This window comes from Hyperolius riggenbachi, chromosome 1, assembly GCF_040937935.1.
Source record: "Hyperolius riggenbachi isolate aHypRig1 chromosome 1, aHypRig1.pri, whole genome shotgun sequence".
NCBI lineage: Eukaryota > Metazoa > Chordata > Amphibia > Anura > Hyperoliidae > Hyperolius > Hyperolius riggenbachi.
This window is the reverse complement of record NC_090646.1, coordinates 169,815,147-169,838,261: the sequence shown is the minus strand read 5'-3', so window position 1 is coordinate 169,838,261 and position 23,115 is coordinate 169,815,147. Positions and strand designations below refer to the sequence as shown.

General features: G+C 44.4%; 1 long non-coding RNA gene across 1 annotated transcript in view; it reads right to left on the bottom strand.

Annotated features, from left to right (window-relative positions):
- Positions 1 to 21,507, bottom strand: part of LOC137569499 (uncharacterized) — a 165,097-nt gene extending 143,590 nt beyond the window's left edge. Inside the window, exon 1 of the long non-coding RNA XR_011030992.1 lies at positions 21,364 to 21,507. This is a non-coding gene — a long non-coding RNA (uncharacterized lncRNA). The remainder of the gene's footprint in view (positions 1 to 21,363) is intronic.
- Between the last annotated feature and the right edge of the window lie 1,608 nt (positions 21,508 to 23,115).

The window sequence follows — 23,115 nt, the reverse complement described above, 5'->3', positions numbered from 1 at the left end:
ACCGCGGCTCCGGCTCCCCCCTCCGCCATTATGAGGGGGCACCTACCTACTTAACCTATACTGGGCAAGCTACTTATCTATCCTATACTGGGGGGCACCTACCTAATCTAACCTGTACTGGGGGCAGCTACCTATCTATCCTATACTGGGGGGCACCTACCTAATCTAACCTATACTGGGGGCCAGCTACCTATCTATCCTATACTGGGGGGCAGCTACCTATCTTACCTATACTGAGGGGCAGCTACCTATCTAACCTATACTGGGGGGCAGCTACCTATCTAACCTATGCTGGGGGGCAGCTACCTAATCTAACCTGTACTGGGGGCAGCTACCTATCTATCCTATACTGGGGGGCACCTACCTAATCTAACCTATACTGGGGGCCAGCTACCTATCTATCCTATACTGGGGGGCAGCTACCTATCTAACCTATACTGGGGGGCAGCTACCTATCTAACCTATACTGGGGGGCAGCTACCTATCTAACCTATGCTGGGGGGCAGCTACCTATCTATCCTATACTGGGGGGCAGCTACCTATCTAACCTATACTGGGGGGCAGCTACCTATCTAACCTATACTGGGGGCAGCTACCTATCTATCCTATACTGGGGGGCACCTACCTAATCTAACCTATACTGGGGGCCAGCTACCTATCTATCCTATACTGGGGGGCAGCTACCTATCTAACCTATACTGGGGGGCAGCTACCTACCTAACCTATACTGGGGGCAGCTACCTATCTAACCTATGCTGCGGGGCAGCTACCTATCTATCCTATACTGGGGGGCAGCTACCTATCTATCCTATACTGGGGGGCACCTACCTAATCTAACCTGTACTGGGGGCAGCTACCTATCTATCCTATACTGGGGGGCACCTACCTAATCTAACCTGTACTGGGGGGCAGCTACCTATCTAACCTATACTGGGGGGCAGCTACCTATCTAACCTATGCTGGGGGGCAGCTACCTGTCTAACCTATGCTGGGGGCAGCTACCTATCTAATCTATACTGGGGGCACCTACCTAATCTAACCTGTACTGGGGGCACCTACCTAATCTAACCTATCCTGAAGGGCAGCGACCTAATCTAACCTATACTGGGGGGAAGCTACCTATCTAACCTATACTGGGGGCACTTATCTAACCTGTATTGGTGGCACCTACCTACCTAGCCTATACAGGTGGCAACTATACTGGCTACCTATACTGGGGGCACCTACCTAACTAACCTATACTGGGGGTACCTACCTATCTAACCTATGCTGGGGGCAACTATACTGGCTACCTATATTGGAGGCACCTACCTAGCTAACCTGTACTGGGGGCACCTACTTATCTAACTTATACCGGGGGGGGGGGGGGGGGGTGCCTGCCTATCTAACATACTGGGGGCAACTATACTGGCTACCTATACTGGAGGCAACTACCTGGCTAACCTATACTGGGGGCAACTTTACTGGCTCACCCATGCCTGGCCACCTATACTCGGGGGGGGACCTATAGCTGGCTACCTATACGGGGGGGGGGGGGCGCAATTTTTACACCCTCGCCCTGGGTGCATTTTAGCCTAGAAACTGCACTGTTGCCGCTGGCCTCCGAGTCCGACGACTCCGAGCTCTGCAGCCTCTCCTGTCTCCTCCAAGGCTGCACGTTGGTGACGCTGCCTAGTGCCTAAGCCTGCTGATTTGATGGCGGCGGCTGCCGCCCGCTCTGCTGCCCTGGCTGCGGCTGACTGTCACGGTCAGTCACTGAGCAGCGAGCGCCGCCGACGTGACCGTGACGATGATGATGATAAGGCTGACTGGCTGCCGCCGGCCGCCGCTCACTGGCCCAGCGCGAGATCCCTCAGATCCGAGATGGAGCCAGACCGCAGCCGTCTGTCCCCTGCCAGTGCAGGATGCATGCTGGATGCGGATGCCCGCTCTTCGCCGCCGCCAGACCCGGAGGGAGACCCAATCCCTGGTGAGTCAGTCACTCACTTTGCTGCGTCACTCAGGCTTTTCTTCACGGACACAGTCGGTTGTGTGGGGGATGTAATGTTATGTAGAAATATTGGGGGGGGGGGGGGCGCCTTTACGATCTTTGCCTCAGGCAGCTTAAAGTCCAGAACCGGCCCTGACAACAGTTGCCTGCTTCTGGACAGGAACTCTGAGGATCAGCCTTTCGCTGACATTACACCATCTTATATAATTTGTGCACCTCGTGCTGTGTTTGTGATTGCTCTTGGAGGGAAGCAGGAGATTTGGGCGCATGAGACAAGTGGACAAAAAGGGCGCCCCATTCACTCCCATTATAAATATCGTTTACCGGGCGCCGAACAGGGAAAAAAAGGCGCCGGAGATTATTAACGTTTTAACAAACGGCGCCCGGAGATTTTTAAGGATTTATAACTATGTTTGTGATGATTTAACTTTACAAAATGAGCCCGTGACGAATAACGTTTATAAAGATACTAAATCACTATTTCTAAAACATTATTATTCACCCCAAAAAATTGATTACATTTTTTTATTTACATTTTTTATTTATTAATGTCTGTAAAACATTATTATCCATAGGGGGTCTTAGGTTTAGGCACCAACAGGGGGGTCTTAGGTTTAGGCACCAACAGGGGGGTCTTTGGTTTAGGCACCAACAGGGGGGTCTTAGGTTTAGGCACCAACAGGGGGGTCTTAGGTTTAGGCACCAACTGGGGGGTCTTAGGTTTAGGCACCAACAGGGGGGTCTTAGGTTTAGGCACCAACAGGGGGGTCTTAGGTTTAGGCACCAACAGGGGGGTCTTAGGTTTAGGCACCAACAGGGGGGTCTTAGGTTTAGGCACCAACAGGGGGTCTAGGGGTTAGGGATAGGTACAGGGAGGGTTTTAACAAACGTAAATATAAGTTTCAGTTTACAAATAGGGAAGATTAACGTTTTAAGAATTGCCGATCTCATACACATTATTTAGTGATTTATAAATTCTTAAAACACTATTTCTAAACGAAATTCTACACAATATTTCAATAAACGATAATACTGTTTATCGTTTACACCACGCGCCCTTTTTTCCCGACGCCCTTTTTTGATGTACGCCTCTTGGAGCTTCATATACCAACAGTTGCCTGCTAGTGGACAGGAACTTTGAGGATTAACTCTCTGCTGGCATCCCACCACCTTATAAAATCGGTGCATCTTGTAACCATCTTTGGAACATTGTGCATTAACAGTTGCCTACTTGTGGACAGGAACTCTAATGCAGCCTTTTGCTGCTGCTACATCACTCTGCATCCCTGCATCCCTATACTTAACAGCCTTTCATTGCTGCTACATTGCTCTGCATCCCTGCATTTTTTATATCAAGAACTCAGTGTTCTCACAGTCCTCATGGACTGTGTTTATTTGAATTTTTCTGGTGATTTATATGTTATTTGACTGTGTTTGCTCTAAGACATGTCATGCTGTTACTAAAAAAAGAAGTAATTGTGATTCTTTCCCTTAGCTGCCCAGATATTCAGACCTCCAAACTGTATGTTTATACACATCTTTTAATGCATATTAATAAACGAGTATTTTTAATATTATTTTTGGTATCTTGTTGCCTCATTGAGCAAAGATTTGGGTGCAGATGGGTTCTGCTTTTGCTCGTTCTATTTATTATCCATACTACGTATACAATTCGTTACCTTTTAAGTTTATTTTATCTATAGGTTCACTTTAAGCAACAAAAAATTAGATTGATTAGATAAGCCCATTACAAGTGTAGAAATTAGGAAAATAAAATAAATCACTACACCAGGCGTTATACAAAATATCCATATACTGTACTTAAAGAAACACATTTTAAAGACCCAACTAACTATGCAGCTGAGAAAACATTTACAGTGTATGAACCTGTGTCAGATGAAGATGAAGTGAGTGTAGATGTTTAATTAGGGCACTAAGTTGAAGAGACGAAGAGATATGGTAGAATATGTCCAGTAGGGGATGAATATTTCAAGGTGAGGTAAAAAGGCTGGACATGAGGCTGCACAGAGGAAAAAGTACATCATATATATATATATATATATATATATATATATATATATATATATATATATATATATATATATATATATATATATATATATATGATGAGGAGGCTGCAACTGGAAAGTGGCAAAAAGAAAAGTATCATAAGATAGTGTAACACCATATAATGTGCTGTTATTGTTATATTATATACTGCGGCCTTTAGAGGTCATAGTTCCTTTAAGACTGCAGAGAATTCTGGAAGAGAGGCTGGAGTGAGCAGAGGCTGCTGGGAGCTGAGGTGTGGCTGGTGTGTCTAGAGCCTGGGAGAGAGGTCTGGAGTTACTGAGACTGGATTTCAGGTCTAAATCCATGAGACTGGCTTCCATTTGATTGCTGAGCGTGAAGAAGGGATCATGTGACACAGATTGCTGCACCCTGAGCTGAATCTTGCAGCTGGATCTTGGTGAAAGGATACAGCTGCCGGACCAGAACTGTGTGAACCTGTGAGGTTGGTGGAGTCTGAATTGTACAATCTGTGTGGACTTCAGAAGGAACCATTTTAGCTGGATTACAAAGATTGTGAATCTCAGTCTCCTCAAAACTGCTGCCTGCGAGTTCTACACCTGCCGAGTGACCATTATCAGGGACTGGCCCTGCACCTCACGGTAGGAACTATCTTTGCAATGATAGAGGGGCATTAACCTGGCTGAAAGGTTTGGGAGTCATACCACTCCTCTTACAACAAACTGTGGACAGTGTATGTCAGGACTGTTTGCCATAGCCTATCATTCTGAACTGTAGCCTGGTTAACCTGTCCACTCTCACATCACTGGCATCTATGCTGTTATTGCTGAATGCAATGTGCATCAGGAGTCTACTTGCTGCTGCAGCTTCTTCACAAGGCGCCAGACTGCACATAACGTTCCTTAAAGGGGTACTCCGAGTGCAGAACTGCATTATAGCCCACTGGCCAGTCGGGAGCTGAATAAGGTTGTGCTACTGATTGCATTTTCTTAAGTTTGTTTCTTTGGTATGGTTGTGCGTCTTTCACCAGTGTAGTGTGCACTTCTTTAAAGTGACACTCGAGGGGCGCAAGAGGTTACTACCGTGTGTTGATTGCAGTTTGTTAAGCTTATCCCTTTGCTGCGGTGCGTTCTGCGCCAGTCTAGTGTACACTTGTTTAGCAGGAGGTGGCTACTTTGGACATACACTTTTGATGCACTTTGAATGTGTGAAGCATATTACTTTTATTGTTATGATCTTGCTGAGTTAACAAGTGTTTGATTAGTGCTATATTTTCTATTGCTTACTTCACCCCATTAGATCATGTTGTTCTGTGGGGAATAAATATATTGCATTGATACTGGTGTCTGCATGATTCTGGGAGGCATGGTGCCACTGCAGGCAGTATCCAATAAGAGGCCCCGTTACATTCATTAGCGATCCAGTCTGTCTCGCTACAATAGCTAAGGTCTCTTTCACATTAGGAGACGATCCGAGTATTTTGATGCATCGCTCCTAGGCTGCGTTTAGAAAGGTAACATAAAAGTCTATTTGAGTTTCATGTTAACGTTCACATTGGATGAAGCGTTCCAGAGCGTTACGTTTCAAACAAAGCATCTGGGAGCCTCGTAACCTCCAGCCGCGGCATTTCCCCATCGGGTGAATTAGAACTGCGGCCGCTAATTAGCGTCCCACCACAACTTCCCGACATCACGCCGGAGCCCATTAACGCATGCAGGAAGTCGGCTTGGTAACGTGAAAGAACCCTAAATTTTAAAACATGTTTACATTTTTTAAATATATTAAGATGTTTTAATCTTTGTAAATATAGATTTCTAATGGCTTTGTCCCATGTAATATATATTTATGTCCTTCCTTACACCCTGAGGAATAGTGCTTTGCCTTTCAATGTTGGGACTGTACAGTATAGATCTCTAGATTATTATTTAGTATTTATATATCACCAACATCTTCCTATATTGTATTGTCACTTAAAGTGACACTGAAGAGAAAAAAAAAGTATGACATAGTACAAACATATTGCGATAATTCATCTTTGTTGATTTTGTTACATTGTACATTTACTGTTATTTTTTTCTTTTAAAAGTTCAAAGCATAGTTCTACAATTCTTGTTGGGATAAGGATAATTGACGTAATCATTTCTTTACGGTATGCATACAACTCTTTGGAAACCTCCAACTTGTATTTTTTCTAGAGCAGTAATTTGCAGTTTTCATATATTTATTTTATAGAGCTTCTCACATATAATGCAGACATTCATTTAATGGTCTTCATAGTTTCTTACCTGTCAGTTGCTGTTGTCTACAGCTTTTATATGGATGTCACTAGGAAAATATTTCTGCTAACAACTGACAGTTATTTGCTGCATGCTGGATACTTGCGTACTTGAGTACTTATACAAAAATTAAATGCAGTTGTTATTCTCAGAAACAACACAAACACACATACATCATGTCAATTTATGGTTGGGGTCTGCTAAGGTAGAGATAAGAGACACTAACATGAACCTGTATTGACTGTATAAGTTAACGTGAAGATTTTAAAGACATGGTTAAATAAGGCCTAAATAAGAGCAGTCCCACTATTAAATTCCTATGCCTACATTGTTACATAGCGGCCACTTAATTTGGAAGGCAGGCAGCGCCAATACAATCTACCTGCAAACTGATTTGTTTTTGACATCCCTACATATTGAAATTCAACTTAAGAGATGTCAAAGCAGCTGAGAGCTGTCAGAGAGTACCAGCCAAGCAAGCAAACAGCAGATGTTCTGCGGTGCTTGTGCACGTCAGCCCTGTAGAGTGACTACAGGTTCAATACATGTGCACCAGTTTATCCCCCTCTGGGAAGCCGTAATCAAGAAGTCAGGCGTGACACCACCCCTTACTGTCTACCTGCTGAGACTAATGCTCTCTCTGGAGAAGGACGGCCATTGTAAGAGCAATGCCAACAAAGTAATAATACCCAGTAGAGCAGGGGCTGGGGCATAGTCTAGGTTTCCCCTTTGTCATAGGTCTCTGTTCCTGGGACACAAATGGAGGAAGGGGAAAGAGTGTCAGGCTAGAAGAATAGGGGGAAGAAGAGAAGGCTGTACAAAGTATAATTGTGCATTTAGATTGTAAACCTTTGCCAGGACCGCCCCCCCCACCCCCCCTTTTTTTATCTGTGCATTCTGCTCACAGAGCAATGTGAACCTGAATTACTGAGACTATTACTTCAGTGTATGATCTGGCATTGTGTACCTTATTGCTTATTTTCTGTTTCATGTTGACTGTCATCCATATTATCAATGTCTGTAACCCTATTTATTGTAGAGCTTTGTGTAATATGTTAGCGCTATATGAATCCAATTAATAATAATACTAATGGTTACATCATATGGCTACCTTGTTGGTTACACGCTATAAGTCCAAAATGGCAAAACTCACCCCAACAGAGGTGAAAGAAGATAAAAAACATCAATGTGATGAAGAACTTATTAAGTGCTTCTCCAGAGCCTTTCCTGAGGGCAGTACAGCTCTACAACCCATGACAGAGAATAAGAAAGTGGTAGTAGCACAACCAACCCCTCACATAGGTGACCAGAGAGCCCCCACTCCTGGGTATAGGTAGTCAGAGGGCTACCCCTCATATTTGTAGCCAAATTGTGCCCTTTACATAGGTAGCCAGGGAGCCCCTCCTCCAGAATAGGTATCCAGAGAGCCCCCCCCCCCATGGTATAGGTATCCAGAGAGCCCCCTGCCCCCTTACATAGGCAGCCAAATAGCCCCCCACACACGTAGCCAAATAGCCCCCCTCACACAGGTAGCTGGAAAGCCCCCCTCTTTGTATAGGTAGCCAGAGGGCCCCCATCCCCATCACATAGGTAGCCAAATAACCCCTTTCACATAGGTAGCCATATAGCCCCCCCCCCGACATAGGTAGCCAGAGGACCCCCTCCCCTCCACTCCAACAGTATACATAGTCAGAGACAGGGAGACCAACTCCCCACCCCTCTGGTAGCAGTAACTCACCTCGCTGGTATCCACATGCTGTCTGTTTTCTTCCTCCTTCAGTCCTTCACATTGGTAACAGTGCCCCCTGTGATGACAAAAGCATTATATCATCACAGGGGGCTGCTGTTATCAATGCAACAGATGAAAGGAGGAAGAAGACAGGAAGCGCGTGAGTCATGGAGAGGGAAGATACAGCTCTCTGCTCTGCATTTGTCCCCCCCCCCCCCCCCCCCCACACACACACACACACTCACATACCATTGTGCCCCAGTTGGTGGCCAGCTCCACCCATACTCAGGACTGTTTCACATCGAAAATAACAAGCGATGTTTGGGCAATTTTCCCCAATCACAGAAATTAAAGTATTTTAATGAACTTTGGGGGAGAGGAAAATAGATACAAAACCTGTATTATATACATCATTATAGTACTATGCATTACAGTAGAAATATGCCCATTCAATAAGCAAAAATAATGCCACTCACATAAAGATGTAAAGCTCTAATTACATAGCTCAATTGCAAGTGGAAAACTTGACAAAGCTAGTGAAAGATAATAATGATTAGCCATGCCATGCACTGATGTATTGCAGTAATATGTCAGCTCAGTATGCTAACTGAATATGCAGCACGAACTTTAGATATCAGCATAATCCATAGTTTTAACAGAATGACTGATTATAGCTTTTCCATGAAGGATTATGGCATGCATAGAAGGCATATTAACCTTATCAGTCAGGTCATTTGGAAACAGTTTTTTTTATATGCAGCTATATTATAAGAATACTAGTAAAAAGGCCCGCCTGTTAACCAGCCTGGCGATATGGACGATCCCAGCTCGTCCATTACCGCCGGAGGCTGCCGCTCAGGCCCTGCTGGGCCGATTTTCATCAAATGAAAAGGAGCACACGCAGCCAGCACTTTGCCAGCCGCGTGTGCTGCCTGATCGCCGCCGCAGTGCGGCGATGCGCCGCGTGCATCGGTGAAAGAGGGTCCCCCCAGCCGCCCGAGCCCAGCGCAGCCGGACCAAACAATTCCGGCCAGCGCTAAGGGCTGGATCGGAGGCAGCTGACGTCAGGACGTCGGCTGACGTCCATGACGTCACTCCGCTTGTCGCCATAGCCCCGAGGAAAGCAAAACAAGAAGGGCCGCTCTCCGCGGCCTTCTTGTTACTTCTGATCGCCGGACGCGATCAGAAGTACGCATTAGGAGCGCCCTCTAGTGGGCTTTCATGCAGCCAACTTTCAGTTGGCTGCATGCAATAGTTTTTTTAAAATTAAAAATAAACCATCCGGTCGCCTGGCGATCTTAATAGAATGCCAGGCTGGTTAAACGGGCACTAGGCCACGGCCGCAAAACCCAAGGCAACATGCATACCGATGCGTCCTGCTCACCCGTCTCCCACCACTGTCCGAAGTATATGCACACAGGGAGATGCTGCTTGCTTGGCAGTTTTTTAAAAACGGGCTCTAGGTCTGTTTCTTAACGCTGCCACATGTCAGTGCGCGCGCGCACCTGCCAGCCTGCGCACTGGCCCCGTCCTCCTGTCCCAACAGCTGTCCGTGCTGCGCACATGTGCGGTAACAAAAAGCACGGACAGCAGTACACAGGGACAGTTAGGTTTTATTATATAGGATGCATCTACATGGGGATAGATGTAATGAAGAAGATGTGCATGCCCTCATATATCCCACACTTGAGTACTGCAACACCTCTCTCTGTGTGGGATTCCTGCACATTGACTAGCTCCACTTCTGTCCACCATACCTGCTGCATGACTCACTCGCCTCACTTCTCTCCTGCTATCCAGGGTTACTTGCAAATTTTTCCTAAAGTCATTTTCGCATCGAAAATGCTATTTTTGAGAACATTTTTGCAAAAATACCTTGTATTTAACCATTGTTATTTCACAACGTAAAGCACAAAAAAGATATAAGTTTACCACAAAAAAAATCACAAAAAGTGCGAAAAACATAAAAACTTTTTTATTGCATTTTCACTTGAACATTGAATTTAACATTATTTTTGCAGAAATTAATGCAAAAAAAGAATATTGGCATTTTGCTCATCACCGCTGCTATCCCTCTGTTAAAGTGATATTTAAGTGAAAACAAAGTGAAGAGATAAACAATGATATCTATCCTCCTACTCCTAAAAATGACTTTTAGATATCCCACAGTTTTATGTTATGTTTAAAAACAAAAAAAAAGATGTATTGTTTTGTCTCAGCTGAATCTGTCTGTGTCTCAGAGTGCTCAAATATATGAACTAATGACCTGTTTTATCTATCCTCTCCTGACAGAGAACTGGGCTTCCCAGAGAAAAGTATTTTATGGTTGTAACTAGTGATCGAAGCCCATTTAAAAACAGGCCCTACGTTTGTCACCACGACGCGCACGCACACCCCGCCCCACTCTCCTGCCCACCCCCTGGCCCCTCCTGCGTCCTGTCTTGACGTCTTTCAGTGCAGGACATCCGCAGTAGAGCAAAAGCACTGACACAGGGACATGGGACACAGGGACACTTGTATATTATTAGGTAGGATTTTTAATCAGTAGTCAGTTGTATAGAAGAATAATAACTCTTTCAGGCAGAGAAAGAAGAAAAGCATCACAGCATATTTATTTGTGTGCTATGCACTGCACATACACATGTCTATCTCATCATGTCACATGTCACTTAAAGAGAAACTCCGACCAAGAATTGAACTTTATCCCAATCAGTAGCTGATACCCCCTTTTACATGAGAAATCTATTCCTTTTCACAAACAGACCATCAGGGGGTCTGTATGGCTGATATTGTGGTGAAACCCCTCCCACAAAGAAATTCTGAGTACATACAGTTTCCTGTCTGTGAACCCTGTTGCATTGTGGGAAATAGCTGATTACAGCTGTTTCCAACTGCCAAAACAGCAAGCAGCAGCTACATCACCTGCCAACAGTACAAATGTCACCATGTGATAAATGTCAGAATGTAAATCAGGGATTTAAAAGATTTTACAATGGGCAAACACTGACTAAATCATAAAGCACTTTTTTTTATTAAATTATTTTCACTGGAGGTTCTCTTTAAGGTTTCCTTTAACTGTCCACTGGCTGCTTGCCATTTCAAGGGTGCAAGTCAAGATCGTAACACTTACATAGCCCTTCACAATCTGGTTTTCCCTTACAAATCTGCACTTAAAGATTGTATCCTACACATACTCCCCGCTTTGGCAGCAGTAAATAGATATTCTCCTCTCATCCTATCTAGTCTCACTCCTCGTGTGCTCCAGTATTACTGTGTAAGGCATAGGTGTCAAAAACAAGACCGCGGAGAGAGATGGAGAGCACCAACTTATGCCGTATGCATGCTCACATTAGATTGGAAGTTACAAAATAGTAGATGCCCTAGCACTTCAACTGGCAGCACTTGGCATCTCCATGGAGACCGGAAGCCATTGCCAACATATGTACATGCAGGTAATTCTTTTGCATTACAAACATGCCCGGTTGCATCCTACCCATCTCTCGTTGTGACTGGTTATATATGGGCAGGGGACAGGATTACAGTTCGCCCATGTTAAAAAAATCATATTTTCTTTGCCCTTCTTATCCATATCTCCAAAAGCTGCCAGCAAATAATCTTTTTACGCAAAACAGCGGTTAGCTGTTTGGAGCTTAAACCCCTATTGCCTGGGCATCCGTCAATACAAATGTATTTGTAAGTATGTTTCTGTGAAAATGACCATCTTAGGACGCCCATCAGAGACCCAAAGCCCATTGGTTAAATCCTAATAAGCAAGGTGGCCCGCAAGCAAGACTTTGTTTTAGATTTGGTCCTTTATGTGATTGAGTTTGACACCCCTGGACTCTGTAAGGTATGTACTTATCTACCGACTACCGCATTTAGGTACAATTCTATAGCTGTGTGAGGAAACGCGGAAAAGCCGCCACGTGTACTAACGGCAGGACGGCTGAATCCTCGTCCAGCACAGCGGCTGGCATGCGGAGACGTGCGCCTGGCACCACGAGAGAACGCGGAAAAGCCGCCGCGGGTACTGACAGCAAGGCGGCTGTTTCCGCATCCAACGCGGCAGTTTGTACGCGGCGGCGTGCGGGTGGTGTGGCTGGTTCTGTTAGTTCACATGGGCAGATGGAGAACTACGCGCGCGCGGCCCAGATGTCAGGACCTTTATACCAGCAGGGGAAGTGTCAGCTGATCAGGAGGATCAGCTGATTCCTGCTGGACTCATGATTGGCTGAGTGGCTTGGGCGGGGCGGCAGACTCCAGCAGCTATTTATACAGCTTGCTTGCCAGTTGCTGGTTGTCTGCCATTGCAAACACTTATGTGGAAGCATTCAGACCATAGTCAGATCCCACAGTGTGTTAGAACCAGGACGGACCTGGGAATTCACACTGAGCTAGAATACTCTAGCATGTCAATGTTATGTTATGTTATAGACTAGTTCCAGGGTGTAGAGACCAAGGACCTCACACCCAAGGTTAGGGAACTGTGTATCATTTGTGTTATACTCCAGACTAGTTCTGGGGCGTAGAGACCAAGGACCTCACGCCCAAGACTAGGGAACTGTATGATCATTTGTGTTATGCTCCAGACTAGTTCCAGGGCGTAGAGACCAAGGACTTCACGCCCAAGACTAGGGAACTGTATTATCATTTGTGTTATGCTCCAGACTAGTTCCAGGGCGTAGAGACCAAGGACCTCACGCCCAAGACTAGGGAACTGTATTATCATTTGTGTTATACTTCAGACTAGTTCCAGGGTGTCGAGACTATGGACCTCACACCAGACTAGGGGCTCTGTATTATCATTGTGTTATGCATCAGACTAGTTCCAGGGTGTAGAGACCACGGACCTCACACCAAGACTAGACATTGTTTGATATCTGTTACTACCTTGGGAACTATCTCTCTCCCTTAAGAGATAGTCTCCTGACCTGCTAGTGACATCCACCCTTCACGTGTCACTCCTGCGCAGGTTCCTCCTACCTTCAGCCTGACTCCACCCCTTGGAGAATTTCAGGCTGTTGGAAGGTTCCTGTGTCAGCATAAGCAGTACTCCAGGCTGCTTCTGATCACCTGCTCAGCAGGTGCATTACTCAAAGTATTACTGTTACACCAAACACTCACATACCATAGGTGTCCAGAGGTTAGCAATACATCTGATTATTGGTGATACTGCAGATCATCAATAATCGGGTGTATATCTGCATTCTTGGTGATACTGCAGATCACCAATAATCAGAGTGTCTCTGCGTGCTGACACCAATCGTTACAAGCTGATCTTCCACATTTTGGTGCAATATTATAGCTGACCTGTAGTGTCTCCTTGTATATATGCTAGGCAATGTCTGCTGTGCAGCATCACCGATAATATAAAAAAAAAAAAAATTACACAGTGCAGTGCAATGAAGAGAAGCTGCAGTTATTTCAAACATCCGATAACAGGAACAGAATTTTCTTTTTCATAAATTCCTCTTCATGTGGCTGATTGCCTGTAGTAAAACACAGTGACAGTTACATAGCTCCCAACTGTCCCTCTTTGGGAGCCCTGTCCCTCTTTTCTCCTCAATGTCCCTTTTTCAGGACTTTGTCCCTCTTTATATGTTAATATATATATTTCTCTACTAAAAAATGTGTTTGATTAACTCTAAACTTTATTCCCAGCCTTTAAATTGATGTATTACTAATTTTAAAATGTTAAAGAGAACCCGAGGTGGGTTTGAAGAAGGCTATTAGGACACAGAGGCTGGTTCTGCATACTATCACCAGCCTCTGTGTCTGTACTGTGTGCCCCCAGGCGCCCCCTGCGCTTTGCTGTCCTCCATTTAAAAAAAAATGACAGGCTTGCGACATGCACCTTGTCGCTAGCTGGCTGTTTACCTTTGTGCTGCCTGTAACCGGCGCCGCTCCCCCGCCTCCTCTATATCGCTGCTGCCCGCCTGCGTCCTTTCCCTCCCCACCTCCGTGAGCTGTTTGGAGGGAAGGGATCCAGGCGGGGATCGGCACTATAGAGGAGGCGGGGGAGCTGCAGTGAATGGCAAATATAAGGTAAACAGCCAGCTAGCAACAAGGTGCATGTCACTAGCATGGATTTTTTTTATGAGGGACAGCAGAGCGCAAGGCGGGTCTGGGGAGACACAGTACAGACACAAAGGCTGGTGTTAGTATGCAGAACCAGCCTCTGTGTGCTAATGGCATTCTTCAAACACACCTCGGGTTCTGTTTAATGCTGCCTGTCACCGACGCTCCCCCCCGCCTCCTCTATAGTGCCGCTCCCCACCTGCGTCCCTTCCCTCCAATCAGCTTACAGAGGCGGGGAGAGAAGGGACGCAGGTGACGATATAGAGGAGGCGGGGGAGCGGCTGTGACAGGCAGCATTAAGGTAAACAGCCAGCTAGCGACAAGCTGCATGTCGGTTTTTTTTATGGGGGACAGCAGAGCGCAGGGGGGCCTGGGGGAAACAGTACAGACACAGAGGCTGGTGGTAGTAGTATGCAGAACCAGCCTCTGTGTCCTAATAGCATTCTTCAAACCCGCCTCGGGTTCTCTTTAATATGAACGAAAAACCAGGATAGAAAGGACCAGTGTGTTTTTGATTATAAAACAACATTTTTTTAAATGAAATCTTTATGGTATGTGTGACTAGGGGTGTGCTGGGGGCATGATTAAAGGTGTGGCAGGGGCGTGGCTTAAGTGTCCCTCTTTCTCATCTCAAAAAATTGAGAGGTATGCATTTAGCTGTTTCTTTCTATAATATTATGGCACATTACCTAGTGAATTGCACTTTTTTGCAATCCCGGCTGCACATGACATGAGTCATTCTACTATTGATCACGTTTGGGAACATAAGAGAATGTTTATACTTTGTCATACAAAAGCAAGGACAGGAATTTATGAGAAACAGAAAAGGTCATAGAACATATGCAGGCATCTGTCTTTGCACTGCTTGGAACATCTCTGCCCATTGTTGCCTTGATTTCCTTAGGTGGGAATGTTTAAAAGGGAATGAATGATAACTAATGCTATATGTACAGTTTAAAAAAAAAAAGGCCATTAAAATGTTTGTATCGTGAGGCATAAAGCTGATGATGTCACAGTATAAGAGTACAGAATGTTCAGATGTGAAAACCCAAGCACATTAAACATTAAAAGCCCTTTGTGCAAAATTACAAATGTGAGAGTGAAGCACTCAGCGATAATGTTGTTTTTGGTTTTGGTCATATTAGTAAGAGGTTAAATCACTTTTTACTTTTTAGTTTCCCATTAGACAGAGTTAGCCTTGGTAGGTATTTATTGATTGATTGATTTAATTTTTTCTTTTCTTTAGAAGAGTAGTGAGGTTGGGCTAATTTCTCCGAACCCCATTAAACTTTACTTGCGCAGCTATCACAGTCAATGTGGTCATTGCATGCACTTTGCAAGTTACGCTATTTGCATAGTGTGCTTTATGTAGTTTGCACAAAGCACAGTAAACATCACCAAAACTCGGTACACGTCATTCTTACCACTGCAGACATAGGGCTCGATTCACTAAACCGTGATATGACAAATATCACACCTTATCAAAGATATCACACCTTATCAAAGTTAATATGCCTTATCAGATTAGCATAGCAAGCACTACAAACCTGCAGGGGCTGAGGGCAGGACAAGTGCCATTGCCAATTAGCAGGCATAAGTTTGTAGCACTCGATGTGCTACTCTGATAAGGCATGTTAACTTTCATAAGGTGTGCTATCTTTGATAAGGTGTGATATCTTTGATAAGGCGTATTAATTTTGATACGGTGTGATATTTGTCAAATCACGGTTGATCTATACCCTGTTTTTTCCACCACCAATTAGGCTTTCTTTGGGTGGTACATTATGCTAAGAATTATTTTATTCTAAATGCATTTTAATGGGAATAATAGGAAAAAAAATGAAAATAACATTATTTCTCAGTTTCAGCCATTATAGTTTGAAAATAAAACATTCTACTGTGGATAAAAACCACACATTTTATTTGCCCATTTGTCCCGATTATTGCAACATTTAAATTATATCCCTAGTACAATGTATGTTGACAATATTTTATTTGGAACTAAAGGTACATTTTTTTCAGTTAATCTAACGATCAGCATTGGGGGTGGTGAGATCGAGCAGGAGGGAGTGCGGCGGCACGATTGCTCCTGCATCTGAGACTGATCACTGTTTTTGAAAACAGGGATCATAAGAGTCCTCACTAGGAAAACAAAATGCCAAGTGAAACTGGGTGAGTATTATATATCTCAAACCACCAGTACACTGGGGTGATAGGTCTAACACTTAGTTAATATAACTGAAACATTTGGACACAACAGAAGATAATTTTAGACCTCAATTTTTCCAGTGGCCATCAATGTGACACATGATCAACACGAAAATTAAATTAAAATCCAAGCGTTAAAAAAACACAATATTGGACTTCACAAACTTCCCATCATCTATCCAAGGGGTTTCAATCCACTCTCATACCCACACTTACATGCATCCCATAGATACAATAATAATGGCTGCCCATATACAGCTGCAGCTAGCCTGCATGCTAAGTTGGTTAAGCTTATTACACTTTGACCAGCAGCAGCCGTGAATGTGAGACTCACGCCCGTGTGGCTTAAATGGTTAAAAGAAATAATTATGGCATACTCCGCTCACTTGAGGTGTGCTTTGAATATACTACTACACACAGCTACATTACCTCCTAGTATAACATGCAGGTAATGTAACTTTAAAGGAATACTGTAGGGGGTCGGATGAAAATGAGTTGAACTTACCCAGGGCTTCTAACAGTCCCCTGCAGACATCATGTGCCCGTGCAGCCACTCACCGATGCTCCGGCCCTGCCTCCGGTTCACTTCTGGAGTTTCAGACTTTAAAGTCTGAAAACCACTGCGCCTGCATTGCCATGTCCTTGCTCCCACTGATGTCACCAGGAGCGTACTGCGCAGGCACAGACCATACTGGGTCTGTGCCGTACACTCCAGTTGACATCAGCAGTAGCGAGGACATGGCAACGCAGGCGCAGTGGATTTCAGACTTTAAAGTCTGAAATTCCAGAAGTGAACTAGAGGCGGGGCCGGAGCATCGGTGAGTGGCTGCGCGGACACAGGATGTCTGCCAGGGACCATTAGAAGCCCCGGGTAAGTTCAACTCATTTCCCCCCGACCCCCCCTACAGTATTCCTTTAAGAAATGTGAAGACAGAAAGAATGTTTAACAGTTCCTTTGTACAATACCTCCTCTCAATACCTTGGAAATTGGTTATAGGTAACAATTAAACATCCTTATGGTTATTCGTTCAGACGTCAAAAGGCACAGAGGTACAACAATGGAAATCAATCAGATTTCCATTTCCTGTAGCCATATGAGACATGAGTACTGATTGACTGCTGTAGTTTACTGTACTTGGTACCAGGGCCGGCCCGCTCATGAGGCGGGGTGAAACTTTTGCCTCAGGCGGCAAAATTCCAGGGGCGGCACCTGCCCGTCCGTGGGTGCGGTGAACCGGCCGCCGAGCTGGAGGGGTAGCTGGCAGGACGGGGGTATTGGGCCTAGCGGCGGGGAGGGGGGTCGGACCCCCCCCTCCCTCGCCTGGGTCCCCCGTGCTCCGCTCCCCTCCAGCCTTAAATACAAGCAGCCGCTATGTGTAAGAGGCACGGGAGGGGAGGACTCACCTCTTCCTCGTTCCAAGCGTGCGCTCCACTGACGTCACTTCCTGCAACGCTGCAGGAAGTGACGTCAGTGGAGCGCACGCTGGGAAGAGGTGAGTGTCCTCCCCGCCCGTTCCTCTTACACATAGCGGCTGCTTGTATTTAAGGCTGGAGGGTAGCGCAGTTCGGGGGACCCAGTTGAGGGAGGGGGGGTACGACCCCCTCCCCGCCGCTAGGCCCAATACCCCCGTCCTGCCAGCTACCCCTCCAGCTCGGCGGCCCCCCAGAGCGCGCCCCCACCGGGGAGGGGGGTGGCGGCGGAAATTTTTTTTTTGCCTCAGGCGGCAAATAGTCTAGGGCCGGCCCTGCTTGGTACATCATTGTTTTGGTTTATTCAAGCGTGATCATATGGACAAGCTTAGCAGACAAACAGATTAAGTTCATTATAGATGTAGTATCTTGAAGAGAGTTTGACCTTTAAAAATCCCTGAAGAAACTGTAAAGCTCCACTAGTTTCCTGCCTTTATATCTTGAATCCATAATAAAATACCGTCTTTGTAGTCCACTTAACTGAGAGAGGTGGTGGGTTTTGGTCATCCAGGCCTTGCCACCTGAGTCTTGTTAGCACGAACCAGCATAACATTTGATAAAATTAGCTGGAGCATAACATTTAAAGGGAACATTCCTGCCCATCTATTAGCGGAAAGTGCAGCACGGTAAAGGGATCTGTCAGGGCACATAAGAAGGAGGTGGTGAAGCGTTTGCTACAGTACCAGTTATCTGGATATTTTCTAATATCTATAATCCCTTGCAACCAAAATAAAACTTGAGGCCCAGGGTGTTAATTGACCTCAAGTTTTTTTGGGTTGCAAGGGGTTAACATTGGTTATGATATTCAGCTATAATATAGCTAAAGCACTAGCTGTCAAGATTTTTGCCTTTGGAGCTTGAATTTGGTGGCAGGGGTGAAAACAATGAAAGGTAAGAAGTGGTGAGGGGTCATCATGATTTAGGATGTTTATTGTTAGGAGATAGGGTGAGGGAGGTAAACTTTAGTTATTAAAACCACGTGCTTAAAGGGAACCTAAAGCAAAACAAAAGTGTCCAGTTTAACTTACGGGCTTCCTCCAGCCCCCTGCAGCCTTTCTTTGCCCTTGGTGTCATTCCACACTCCTTTAATAAGAAGAAGCAGTAGCCTTCTGACAACTACATGCGCAGCCCCAGACCACATGCCTCCTGATCGCACTTCTGCGCAATGGGTCAACATCTTCTATGCATGTGCGAGCATGCACCTGCCCCATGTGTGAATGTGCCCACGCCATCATGATCATACTGCATCTGCCAGTGATGTGGGAGCGCTCCCTACCGCGCACATGCAGAAAACATCGACCCATCACGGGCTGCCAGCGGGGCCCAGGAGAAGACCAGAGCTGTGGCGAGGGACACAAATGACTTATATGGGCTGGAAGAATCCCCGGTTATGTAAAGCAAAATTTATTCACCTCGGAAGTCCTTTAAAGAAACACTGAAGTCTCCGAAATTTCGGCTTTTTATTGTTAAAACCTGTTCAACATTATTGCCCTAACTAAAACACTGCATCCCCGCAGATGAACTCTAACTAAATCCCCCCCAAAATCCCCTTGCAAAATCCACGACTTTCTTGGTCATGGATTTTGCTGCCCCGGGAGGCAGAGCTTTCAGCTGCAGCTCTGCCTCCATGTGCGTCAATCCGCACGTATCTCTGCCTTTCCCCCGCCCCTCTCAGTGAAGTAAAACTGAGAGGGTCGGGCAGAGGCGGAGATACACGCTGATAGATGCATGTAGAGGCAGAGCTGTAGCAGAAAGCTCTTCCTCTCACGGAAGCGCTACCCGCAGTATGACCCGGGGAGTTTGAGGGGATTTAGTTAGATTTCAGCCGCGGGGATGCGGCGTTTTAGTTAGGGTACTAATGTTGAACAGGTTTTTGCAATAAAAAGTTGAATTTTCGGAGACTTCAAGTCTCTTTAAGGGGGAGGATAGTATTAGGCATCAAGCAAAAGTTATGTTGTGCGAGGGTCTTAAGGTCACATGTTACAATGGAAAGGAGATGGGCAGGGAGAAATGGTGGGGGTGACAAACACTGGAGACCTTTTTTTTTTATATACTCAACTATTAGCATTCATTTTGCTGATATTCTGTGGCCATGGGGAAAAGGCAGTGGATATTTAGTATTTTACCATGAATCCAATATTAAAGTCAAGTAAGATACAATTACCATAACATTATTGTTATTAAATTTTAGAAATGTTTATAGAAAATTAAAATCCTGTTTGAAAGCCATATTGTATATTAAAAAAAAAAAAGAACAAGAAAAGAAAAGTGATTTCATCAAGATTTTTTTTTTCTTGACGGTGGGGAAATATTGGCTGTAGAATAGATTATGACGGGGGTACTGGAAAACAGAGGACAACTTACATATCTTAGTAAGTGTGGACAGAATATCTATAAAAATGCCTACTAACAAGTGACAAATGTTTTCAACCTGTTTTCATTGGTTTCTCCCATACCCTCCTACTTTGTAGATCCCTAGTAATTCAGGCCCAGCAATTTTGAATCCTGCTGATAGCAGATCATGGCCCTTATTTAATTCACCTTTTTGTCCTAAGGTTTCTTCTAGGAGATCGTTTTCATATTCTGCAAAAAAAAACTTTTAACACTTTGTAATTGAAAAAGTACCAAAAAGAAATGTCAAAAATGTTTTAAGTATTGGTGTCTTAAAAGGTATTTTATGACAACGTGTAAAATATCACCTAGGACAAAATTTGGGAGAAAAAGTGAATTGAATAAGGGCTCATATTGAAGCAGGTCATGTGGATTCAGACACGGAGGTGCGTAGCGCCAGATGGTGGCAGGGCTATGGCTTAAAGTGTACCAGAGATGACATGTGACATGATGACATAAACATGTGCATATACAGTGGTAAGCATACAAACTCTTATGCTGTGCTCCTTTTCTTTTTTCCCTGCCTGAAAGAGTGTATAATTAGCTATGGAACTGACAGTTTTTCTCCAGTCAGGACCCAGTCGGTTCACTGATAACAAATTACAGCTATAAAACACTTTCCTAAGCAGATACCTGGGCTTTTTACCGTGAGGGGAAAAGATAAAAAGGGCAATAGTTTGTGTATTTTCACTCTTGGACTCTTGAGACACTGCAATTGAGCAGAGACTATGAAACATTAAATCTGCTTTGTAAATGTTTATACATAGAATAAAACCTTGAAATATCTAAAAGAGTCATTTGTAGGAGTAGAAGGACATATCCAATTGTTTATCTCATTAGTTTATTTTCATCTCTGGTTCACTTTAAATGCCATAGTCTATGCCCCACATAAGAGTAATTCGGGAATCGCTGGACACTGAATTACTTGGAGGGGAAATAGTATTTAACGCCGCCCAGTGATTCACCAGCAGCAGGGTGAGCTATCATTCGTCTCTCCCTGCACCCAATTGACCTGATGGCGTACTAATAATTCTTACACACTCATATGTCTCATGTTGAAAGATCAATGGGAAAAGGGTGTTGTTATTGAGATTGCTGCAGGCCTCCACTCTTACAGTGAATGACGACAGAAACATCTCTTTGTGCTATTTAATAACAATATTATTTAAGTACGACTGAAGACAGCTTACCGTTGTCATTGCCTTGTCTGATCTCTTCTGCTGTTCGGTCTATAAGGACATACAATGACCATACTACACATGTAATGGCAATTATATGAAATGATACAGAACAGACTATTTTCCGCCGCTCACTCTTTGTCATCTGTAGCTTTTCCCACTGAAATGAGAATAATAGAAATTGACAGTCAATGTTACTTGGCAATGGCAAGAGATAGCAAACCTTATTCAAGATATAGCACATCTGCCAAAATGATTGCACTGGTCCAACTGAATTCCCACAAGGAAAAAAAGAAAAAAACTCTCTAAATTTCTAGAATGTGTAGGTTATTCCACCAAGTCTGTACTCAATTACCTTCAGCTCAAGGAAATAAGGTTAATAAAAATCCTTACATTATGTATCTTTTTGCCTCTAATAGATAATTTTGGAGATTCTTGCCATTCATACTCCTTGTTTACAAAAGCTGCATTATGTAGTGGAGACTACATAAGCTCACACAAGCCACTACAGTGGAGGTACATGGAAGTATGAATGAAATCGGGGGTGTAACTAGACATCACTGGGCACCCCTGCAAAATTTTGGAAGGGGCCCCCCACCCCCCTCACTTTCTGCACAGGAAAACTGAGGACCAATGTGTTTTCCTCATGCAGATAAAAACACTTAGACTTAAAGTGAACCTCCGGACTAAAAATCTACTCAGCAGAACTGAAAAGGCTTGGTGTTACTTTAACAGTTTCACAGCATCAGAACTTTGTTTTTCTTACCAAAGCATCATTTTTAGCTGCATTTTTATGTAAGCTCCAGCCATCAAAGAAAAAAGCCCGGGCTTTTTTTCCCTGATGCTGTGCAGAGCATGATGGTATTTCCTATGTTGTTATTCACGTTGCCTAGCAACTGGGAGAGGTGCTCAGGACACAGGACAGTTGGAACTGTGTCTCATGCTCCCTGTCACCTCCTTTCAACCAAAAAGATGGCTGCCATCATGAAATCAAACATTTGCCTATTCTTTTAAAAAAGGGTGGGTAAGAGATTATATTACCTATCTATTTTAATTAACATAACTAATGTAACTTAATGTATGTATGTTTGTTTAGGCTGAAGTTCCTCTTTAAAGTAAATGTCAGGCAATCTATGCTACCCCTAGATCTACTTACCCAGGGCTTCCTCCAGCCCCTTGCAGCCAACAAGTCCCTTGTCGCAGCTCTGTTCCCAGTACATACATACACACACAGCCGTATTATTTTACTACATGAGAGCACATGCTATATGGAGGAGCAATAATGACATGCTGAACATAAAATATAGTATTCACTGTAACTTTGGCAAAACATTCAGAAGGATTGATACTGTTAGTACAGACTAAGTATGAGACACAATCACTTATGAGGCAGCAACAGTCAGACATCAATCTTACCCATTCCACTTTGTCCAGTAATTAGATACCATAAGGTCACTAGTCTGTGTGTGATAATAATCTAGGAATCTCTTCTGAGGGAAGGTCTACAACTTTTTTCAACTGTGACTCCTTTGTTTGTAAAGTTGTACATGAAGTCATCAGAACTCTGCTGCAGTGTGAGACAGATGTTTTTTACGAACCCTACGGAGGAGGGACAGAGTACAAATTCCAAAGTGTGTAGGATTCCTTATCTGTGTGGTAGACACATGCAGTCAACATAACAATGGTAGGAGAGTAGAATACGTTTTCTCTCCATGCCCTTAGTTGTCAGTCTCTCAAACTTTTTCCCCCACGGGGCCGCCTGTG